General features: G+C 36.1%; 1 long non-coding RNA gene and 1 pseudogene across 1 annotated transcript; one reads left to right on the top strand and one right to left on the bottom strand.

The window, feature by feature from the left end:
* Window positions 1–455: 455 nt before the first annotated feature.
* Window positions 456–8161, top strand: LOC134260913 (uncharacterized; annotated as a pseudogene).
* LOC134260914 (uncharacterized) lies at window positions 4198–6296 on the bottom strand. The gene is made up of 3 exons (XR_009990665.1): window positions 5563–6296; window positions 5192–5316; window positions 4198–4801 (listed from the first exon to the last, which is right to left on the bottom strand). It is a non-coding gene; the product is annotated as an uncharacterized LOC134260914 (long non-coding RNA).
* Window positions 8162–9148: the final 987 nt, after the last annotated feature.

The following is a 9148-nucleotide window of genomic DNA, read 5'->3' on the forward strand; positions in this document are numbered from 1 at the left end:
GAAAATTGACGTTGAAACGTTATATCTCAACGTTGACTCAACTTTCATATGCAACCAAAATTCAACGTTGATTCAACGTTGAAGTGCAACGTTGATTCAACGTTGAATCAACGTTGAAATGCCTGCTGGGTGAGGGCTTTACAATTTTTTCCTGCTGCTTAAAACATATTGTTGAATGAAATGTAGAAAGTTAAAAGCCACTTGGGCGTGTGAATCACATGAAAGTTTGAAAAGCCGCTAAATGATGATGTTAATCAAATATAGAGTTGGTCTATAAGCTAATTAATGATATATCAGGAGGTACCAGTTTATGAAGTTAAGCTGCTTGAAACTTCAATGCCAGTGAAGGGTCCGGGCTATCCACGACTATTGAATAAAATCTTTAATATACGAAAGTTATTAAGAATAAATATAAATATACAGTGTATTGTTTATATGAATTATAACTATTAAGTAATGATGCGAGAGGCCGAATCATGATATAAAGATTTATAGATATAACATGATCAGATGATATTAAGATGAACGTCTAGCATATTAAGTTAAATGGGGTTATCAATTTCATGTATTTTCTCATTACTAGATGCCTCCTCCGACTGTCTTAAAGCGGAGACACTCTCTGCGGGGGAAAGACTTGTTCCCCGTCATCAAAGAGCTGCGAGGGCTAGAACAGCCGGTGAAGCAGTTTGCGCGGTACAAAATTAACACGCCGCTTGAAGACATGGACAAAGAGGAAGTGATTAACGCCTTCAGGGAGTTGACCGGAGAGTCAGAAAAAGACTGCCTGCAGATGGCAGGTAGAGAGATGTCAGACGAGAATTTAAGGACGCTTCTTCATCTAGTTATCTTAAGGGCGAATGAGTTCGGCCAACCAGCTGGCCAAGAATTAGCCGCCGAGAACAAGGTATACAGTTAGACTGTAATGATAATTAGTGTAATTATTACTAGCATCATAACTACGGGATGTCTTAATCAATATTCCTTATTCCATGAATTATACTTGTGTAGATAAATTAAAAAATAAATAAATAAATAAAAAAAAAATAAATAAATAAATTAAGAAAAAAAAAAAAATTTCATTATGATTGGTTTTCACAATTATTTGTGTACAGGAGAGTGAGCCGGAAGAGCCACCTCCCAAGAAAAGGAAAGTCGGCATCGAGCGTTGAGAAGAGACTACAGGAACTTGAGAAAAGTCAGAAAAATGAAGAGGACAAAGAAATAGAGAATGTGAAAGAAAAGGTGAGGAGTTTGGCACTTCAAAGCAGCCCTAGTATCCCTCTTCTCCTTGTTACTTTGGATGAGCTCGCCAGAATAACTAGGCGGAAGGGCCATGATGAGGCCTCCGTGTTTGATGAGCTTTCCCGACAGGCTAATTTAAATCAAGACAAAATTGATGTCCCAAACTTTTGTCTGAGTGTCCTTGGAGGCAAAGCGTCTGATATAGTAGGTAAAGCGCTGTCTAAAGCTATCAAATAAAAACCCGAAACGAAACCTTCAGAAACGGAGAAGACTCCAACTCAAACTCAATCTCCACTATTGAATCTACATGGTCAACCAAACTACATGGGATATATTCCACCACACTACAATTTTGTACCTGGTTCGCACGGAGTGGGTTCTCAGTATGGGTACCGCCGATACCAGCGCGCTCCATATCGGCAACCGAGGACCGGCTGTCTATTCTGCGGGGCAAATGACCACTATGTCCGAGACTGTACGAAAATGAAGGCTGCGAGAGGGAAAATGAATTCTCAATGACATCTGAAAATTTTAAAGAACTGATCTAGTCAATTTCAATTAATTTCTCACACTTGAAATGTACATTTATTGGTAATTTCTTCAAGTAAAATATGATATTAATTATCACTTGTCAATGATTTGAATACATGTACATGTAGTGTGTTTTCAGTCTGAAAGTAGAATTAATTAAATATCAAATGAAATGAGTGTTATTGGTATTTGTTATCCCAATACCTGATATCCGGGGACACTGAAGCCCTAGTAAGTACTCTCACGTGGATTGATGGTTTGGGATCATGTTTTCCCATGTTATCCTAGTAGATGATGCTCAACTCAGAGGTATAATTATTAGTAATAATAAATATCTCATGTTTGCAGGAATTTAACATTTACGTTCCTGACTGGGAGAAAAGTGACGAATTTAACCCAGAGAAAATTATTTTACGTAAGAGAGAGCATCCTACTTGGACGACATTGGGAGAATACGGTTCCAAGCCAACAATCCATGTAGAGGGACAAGTATTTACGGATTCTTACAGCGATTTACTGCATTTGTCTGTAAGAAATCCTGATCGATTCATTTCGGGTGAAAGTCACGAACACAAAGGTGAATGGTTGCGTATAACTCAAAGAAACTCGGACAAAATGTCAACTACAATTCAAAATTGGGTCAATAATGGCATTGATGTTAGGTCCTTCCTGCGTCCTTTCAAGGGAAACTTCAAGGGGCAATCATATGATAACAGACTCCCACCAAAACAGTATTTTCAAAATTCTAAAACTTGCAGAAACTTTGTTCATTTTATTAGAGAAGAAATAAGTGAGAGACTAGTGAATGGTTCATTGAGATTATGGGGAAGGGTGGAACAAGCTGTCTCCCTCAGATTATCATGCCGTTGACAGTGGAGCAAAATAAGCCACGACTCTGTCATGACGAGCGCTTTTTGAACTTGTGGACTAAGGATTTACCCTTCACATTAGATACACTTAAAGACGTTCATAGACTTGTTGGGGAACATGCTTACATGATGTGTTGCGATGAAAAATCCGGATACGATCATATTAAACTCACCAGAGAATCAGAAACGTACTTTGGAATTCAGTTTGGGGGATGGGTCTACACATACACAACTCTACCATTTGGTTGGAAAGCCTCTCCCTACATATATCAAATGATTGGGATGCAAATCACATCATATCTTCGAGAGAAAGGTATTCATATGGTTCAGTACATTGATGACAGGCTTGCAGTGTGTCAGCAATATGTTCAATCAGAAATTCAACAACAAGCTTGTCCGTTACAAATGGTGAAACTTATTGTGACCGAATTAACAGCCTTAGGATATACACTAGCTATCAAAAAGTGCCAGCTTATCCCAACTACAGTAGTCCGATACTTAGTTTTTCTAGTTGACTCTACTAAACAGGCCTATTTACTTCCATTGGATAAAAAGGAAGCATTCATCAGAATACGAGAGAGTATCTTGCAAACAAATGAAGTTGATGTTAAAACACCTCAACGATTCGCCGGGAAATGTATATCAATGGCAATCGTTACACCAGGTGCCAAATTATATACAAGGGAAATGAATTTCGCGATATCACTGTGTATGAAGAATAGTAAACAAACAATCATTTCTCGTGAGCTGCGACAAGAGATCGAACACTGGAGGTTTTTGGACGACTGGGAAGGCTTCGCGCCTTGGAGACAAGAGAAACATCTTCAAATGTCATTGTCAACGGACGCATCCTCTTTCCGCTATGGAATCTCCCTTATGTCAGGCCAAGACAAGGGTTTGTCTTTTGGAGACTATTGGTCAAGCGAGGATGAAAGACCGATTCATCTTAAGGAAGCATCAGCTGTCGACATTGCCCTTAAGTCCTTAGCGATGAAAATCAAAGACCACAGATTAGACATCCATGTTGACAATACCGCAGTCTTGCATGCTTGGGAAAATCAAAGGTCACGGGACCGGCATTTGGCTGATATAATGAAAAATATATTCCAGACAGTTTGGAAACTGAATATTGACTTGAGATTACACTACGTGCCCTCAGCAGAAAATACTGCAGACGCTCCATCTAGAAAAGACGATCATGAATAATTCATGAATTTCCTTGAATTTTTCATGAATTTTATTCATGAAATATTCATGAAATGTTCATGAAGATCCTATGAACTTATTATTGGACATTTTCAAATCATGAATTTTTATTCATGAAAGAAAATTGATGAATATTCATGAATATTTTTTTTCATGAATAATTCATGAAGAGTCATATTCATGAAGATTCATCATTTCAAGAATGTCCAATAATAAGTTCATTGCATCTTCATGAACTATTCATGAATAATTTGATGAATTTTTTCAGGAATGTTCATGAATGAATAAAATTCATGAACCATTAGCATTCATGAATATTCTTGCTTATTTGTAAACAAAAAATGCAATATTATTATTCATGTTTATTCATGAAAATGCATGAAGTCATGCTAAAAAAGTAACAGTAGATGATTTATAATACAGCATCTTGAAAGATGTCACAGAAATGTTGTTTGTTTTCCAACCATGGCAACAAAATCTTTGTTAAAAAACTTAAAATAGACAATTCTGACACATTAAACCATAGTAAATGAGAAATGTAGTTCATTCCTGGTAAAAGTATAAAAAATTTCAATTCAAATGCAACTCTTTGCAGAATGTTTAACCTTACTTGGTCAAAAGGAGAGGGGGATCCTAATCCTCAGCATGTTTCAAATTGTGTTTTAATGCCAGAAATTGAACAGTTTTTAATTCCAGTCTAGGAGAAAAGTTTGTTCAGCACCAGGGTAACAGTTTTCAGTGCTTTCAAGCAGTTTGAGCAGAGATGGTCAATTCAAAAATCCTTATTGTCTCTCCATGTGGAATTTCCAGAATTTCATCATTTGGATCCTTTGATTGAATATCATTCATATTTTCATTTCTTTTTTTCTTTCTTTTTCAAGAGCTCAGATTTTTGTGCAGCCAGAGTTTCTTGTCTTCTGCTCATCAACATTTGTGAACTGCTTCTCTTTTTCCTTCAAAAAGAAAGATTTTCTGAAAGTACTTATGATTGTAAAACATAAGACTTTTTTGTATTTTCTTGCATTTTAGTTTCATTTAATTTTGCATCAGAGACACTTCCAAATTAAAACATTCTGAGTGGAATTTAAGCCTATTTTCTTGGACCGCCATTTTGTAGATCAATCAGGCCTATGAATGTTTTGAGTCTCAGTCTATAATTAATGTGTTATATGGTTGGATCCAAACTCAAAGCAAAGTTAGACAAAAATTGCATTAAAAAAGAGACATATTAATTTATCATAATGTGCTTTAATCATTTTAATTAGTTGTTATTTTACAAATAGACAGTAACATTTACAGACAGATTTCTGACTCAGTGATTGCCTCCATTTTTTGTCACTCACCAGTTATGAAGTAGATCGATCCTATATATAGTCTTCCTTCTTCATATTCTGTTATTTTCTTAAAAAGTTGACAAAGATCAGTGACTGTACTGTTTATTGGACACACCTTGTGAGAGGGTGAAAAACTACAAATTACAAAAGCATAATAAGAATTTGATAAAATATCAAAATCATAAGCAATCATACAAAATTAAATGCGTAACTTTAACATGTGAGCTGAACTGGCCTATGCCTATCGCATGCTGGAAATGCGCGGTTTTACAAAACATTGTAGTTGCAGAATTTAAACATGATAAAATATATTGCATAATACTGTTAGATACAGATGATCAAGTTAGATATAAATTCAAGTAAAACAATATAAAACTTACTCCTTAGGGAGGCCAACATCACCAAACTTAACAGCCAAAACGCCAGGCAAACCGCATGGCTACCATAATTAGTATAAACAGAATATTGAACCCGATCGAAATAAAATTATGCAATACGAAAACGGCACAGTGATTATGCAAATAATAGATCACAAATACTGATTCTTCCACTCTACAAATTCCCACTTCCAACGTCTCGCGCGTTTTCAAGTTTGCGCCTATTCAAAAATGTACGGTAGAGCTAAGAAATACGTTAGTTTCGAATTTCCAAGATTTCTGTTTAAAAAAATTACAAACACTATCTGAATAATTTTTCACTGAAAATACAATTTTTTTTATATCAAAATAAGTTTTATCAATGAAGAATTCGAATTTTTTACGTCATAAATTATACATGTATTGACTTTTAGTTTCGTATAGCAAGTATGGCGGCCCCCTATGACATGATAATAACAATCTCTCGCCCTCAGACAGAATATTCTGAGCTGTGAAGACACATAGGAGAATTAAAACTACAAAATACGAATGTGGATTATGTCATAGATACTTTACAACCATGCAGTCTGTGCTCTATCATTTACGCACGAAGCAAGGAAACTTTTGACATTTTAACTGCACCAAAATTGAAATGTATATAGCGTTTCGATCCAGGAATAATACGGTACAGTACAGACAAGTGATATAATTTTTTAGTTGTTAATAAATATATAAAACGTTTTTTACGAAGCTCACAAAGTTCATTTTCCAGAATGTTTCATTTTCCAACAACTTGTTTAAAGTTTGATGTTAGAGAAAATTCGGTCGAACAAAGTTGTGTGATGAAAAACGACATTAATTAAAGCACATTATGATGAATATAACTGTTTAATTTAAATTATGAAGAAACACAAGTAATGAATTTGAAAAAAAAAATGCTGTCAATGGTGATGCACTGTTTGTTTAATTAAAATCAAATAAAAACACGAAATGTTTAGAGATTTCATGATTTATTTTTTCAGATGGTGAAAGAATGTTATTAACTATAAATTATACCAGGGGCTTGTTCAACAATTGCATCTGCATGCAAAAGTTGTATTATGAGAGTATTGAGTGTTTTCTGTCAATCATTTTTGTCAATTATTTTAGTCTTCATGAAAATTCATGAACATTCATAATACCTTGAACTCTACATTTTTTCTGTCTTTAAAATGAAAATTACCAATATTCATATATATTCATCATTTGTTCATGAACTACATTTTATGAATATATTCATGAATAAAGTTCATGAACCATCTTTATGAACCAGTCATGAACACATCATGGATATTCATGAACGATTCATAAAAGTTCCTGAAATTATGAATTTCACCTCGCCTCTTATTTTGTAGATGGAAGATAATGAAGTTGACCTTCCTGCTATTGACAAGAGATTAAGCCAGCTTGAAAAGAACGAGGACAATAAAAAGGCCACAAAGAAGATGAAAAAACTTGGAAAGAAGGGTACGACTTTTCTTATCGCAGTTACCAACCTCTCCGGATTTAACAAGTATGACGCCACAAGACGTGTGCCGATTTATGGTATGGAGTGATAGATTCGGGAAGACCAAGATACACGGGATCTCGTGTCCACACTTGGGTAAATTAGGTTTATTTGAATGCACATGTCCTACGAGGCTCGCAACAGGAACTATTCATAATATGGTTCAACAGATATCTAAGATATTGTATGTACATGGAAAAACTCGATCATGGGATGTTCATACTAAGTCAGGGAATCCCTGCTTGTCCCCGGAAGTAAAAAACTATGTAAAATTCTGTAAAGAAGAACAGGCAAAGTCCCATGTGTTACCTAAACAAGCCAAACCGATATTTTTAGGAAAGATAAAGAAAATGACCCTGTTTATTGATAGAGAATTTGCTCGCCCTGACCTTTCTTTAAGGGAAAAGTTTGTCTTGATTAGAGATCAAGCGATATTCAAAATTCAGTTCTTTGCCGGGGATAGAATCAGCGATGTTTGCAATATTTTATCGCAGGAAGTTAAAAAAATTGCAGGATAACTCCGGATTTGTTTTCGATCACACCTACGGGAAGACATTACGTGGAGATGGAAAGTCAAACACCTTTGTCATAAAAGGGTCCCAAGATAAGTCAATCTGTCCTGTCTTAGGTCTTGAGAACTACTATGCCTGGTCCAAACAGAATAACGTGGATCTGAGTCTAGGATATCTCTTTAGGCCCGTATCAGAATCAGGGCGAGTACTGGATCAACAGCTGGGTTACTCGGCAATTTATGAACGGCTTCGGTTTTACCTGGTATCTTTGGGTATTTATGAAGGAGAAACCCCACACAGTCTACGAGGAGGTTTTGCTGTAACCATGGCGATCTCAGGCACTGCACCATCTCCCCAGGAACTCATGAAGCATGTCGGATGGTCGAGTGAACGGTCAGCTTATTATTACAGCAGGACGAAAACCTTGACAGATGCTAGCACATTAGCAAGCAATATTGCCAACCTATCAGCAGACACAGACGAAATTGAAGGATTTTACAAAACACATGGAGAATTTTCCTCACTTAGTCCAGCCTTCAAGCCGACAAATTAAAGAATATGATGTGGTCAACCTCACACGCTTATGTTTAATACCTACTGGTTGTTCAAAAGATCACCTGATCACTCAATTATATTTTATATAATCAATTAATGTTGTTAAATAACACCCTTTGTATTTCAATTTCATGTCTTGACACAAATAATTATATGGGAAAAAAAAAATGTTTTGTTATTTACTTTAAGTGAGTATTGGGTAGAGACATTTACCTGGATGTACCCTTTATTTTCATAATTTAGTCAAGAACACACTCATATATCAGTCTAAATGAAATTACCCAATACTTTAATAGAAGTGCGTGTTGTTTCAGATAGTTGTTAGTGGGGATATGTTAGGATCCCCACTGAGAACGGCTGATAACAAGGAGCACCATCACTTGACGACTTGCAGAGCAATCTTACCAAGGTGTAAGCCAGGGTGATGTGTATTGATGCATCGTCCGCTAATCAATACAATATGTGGGTGCAAATGTCTGGTCTCGGAAAAAAAAAAAAAAAAAATCAATTATTAACAACACATACTTCCCAAGTCTAAATGAAATTACCCGATACTATAATAGAAGTGCGTGTTGTTTCAGATAGTTGTTAGTGGCGATATGTAGCATCCCATTCGAGAATTTTTCACTCGTACAGAAGGGCTTGAAACTTACACCTTTACTTGGCATTGGGGCCATTGAACAGTGAGGGATCTTTATTTTGCCAACGCTTCAAATTTTAAGGACTCATCCGAAGGACCCGCCACTTTCACTTCATAGTATCGAGCGCATTATTGATAGTGATAGTTTATATACTCAGTAATTTATCTGAAGAGCGCTTCAAGGTCCTTGGGCCTCTTGTTTTTATCGAATTAGGTCAGTTACGGCCATGAATCGAACTGACGGTCGTTCATGGTAGCTCAGTCGGCAGCGCGCACTTGCTTCATAATCAGGAGGTCGTGAGTTCTAATCTCGGGCGCGCTGACCTAAGTCGATGATTGATGGGTAGCAACTGTTCC

This window comes from Saccostrea cucullata, unplaced genomic scaffold, assembly GCF_032062105.1.
Source record: "Saccostrea cucullata isolate Sc308-1 unplaced genomic scaffold, CSIRO_AGI_Scuc_v1 ctg17819, whole genome shotgun sequence".
In the NCBI taxonomy this organism is placed as follows: domain Eukaryota; kingdom Metazoa; phylum Mollusca; class Bivalvia; order Ostreida; family Ostreidae; genus Saccostrea; species Saccostrea cuccullata.